We start from the raw sequence: 1,490 nt of genomic DNA, 5'->3' as shown, positions 1-1,490 counted from the left end.
AAATAAAATAAAATAAGTACTTCGTAATAGATGAGGAAATACAAAGTTGTTGTGTTCCACTGAAGTCATTTTAAACTTAGAATCTTAGGAAGCACAGAATAATTGTATTTAGTTGTGCATCTCTTTCTTTGTTTTTGTTTATTCAAACAGTAAAAAGAAATGGCTAATTCTGTGAAAGCAGCTCAATATTTCTTGTATGTCTTTCATTGCTTATATCAGAAAAACACCTAGAATTTTAATAAGAAGAAATTTGTTCACCATTCTCACTTACATTCACAGTGCCTTTCAGATGAAGTTTTTTATTTTATAAATTACTTTAAAATGGAAAATGAATAATGGGAAAATGAAAGAAAAAAATGAACATTATGTTTGATATAATACCAAATCAAAATTTTAGTTAAAAAATTTGCACTGAAAGTGATTTCAATTAAAACCTATATTTTAATTAAATGGACATTTCTATTTTTTAATTTAATTTAATTTTTCCTATATTTTAGGGAAGGGTCTACAGAGTGTTCAGGATCTCACTACTGGATCAAACTCATAGGGATCCTCCTGTTTCCAGCCTGTCAAGGGCTGGGATTACAAGCACACCACACCCAGACTTGACATTTTTATTATATAAAAGAAGTTCTGTATATCTTTACAGTATGTTCTAAAGTAAAAATGAGAAATACAAATTTTATGATGCAGTAAAATTAAACAAACACAAAAAAACACATAATCCATATGCATAAATATAGAGTTAAGATTCTGAATACTACATCAAGAGTGAAAAAAATAGATGAATATATATTTATAGAGCTCTTTGTTGTTCCATGTTATGGTTTGTGTACAGTTGTCCCCCCAAGCCTCATGCAGTCATGGGATGGACTTCTAGAGTTTGTGATTAACTCATGATCCACTGGGATTATAGGTGTGGGTGCTTGGATTATGGGACTGAGTACTACACTCAGCTTGGGGCAGACAGCCTGAATGAAGCATTAGGGAGACACAATTGCTCTCTGAAGCCACTGTTGCCACTGCTCCTGTCATTTTACTCTCTGCCCTTTGCCACCACCATGAAAGGTTGCTCTCTGCCATGTGCCTCTCTTCCTTGGAGCCAGCTGAACATGTACTGTACTGAAACCTCCAGTAACTGTGAGCTAAATAAAGCTTTCTTCCTTAATTTTTAGGGTCTGATATTTGTCCCAGCAATGAGAGAAGAGTAACTGAGACATTCCATGTCAGGTTTAAAGGAAAGAAAATGAAAAAGAAAAATAATTTTGCAAGTCAAACTGAGAATGTCATTGGTTACATCCTGTGGCTTATGACATGGACCACCAAATATTCTGATTTGAATATAATTTCTTTACATTAACCTTAGATATATGTTCATTTACTTTCTTTTTTTTCAAAATTTTATTGATAAACAGATAGCAATGAGACAGTTTCAAATCAAATCGGAAGTACAGTTTCAACAAATAATACACTGCATATATTCTTCTTAG

This window comes from Octodon degus, unplaced genomic scaffold (genome assembly GCF_000260255.1).
Source record: "Octodon degus isolate 3935 unplaced genomic scaffold, OctDeg1.0 scaffold00188, whole genome shotgun sequence".
Taxonomy (NCBI): Eukaryota; Metazoa; Chordata; class Mammalia; order Rodentia; family Octodontidae; genus Octodon; species Octodon degus.
The sequence above is the reverse complement of the archived record's forward strand: the minus strand, read 5'-3'. Positions refer to the sequence as shown.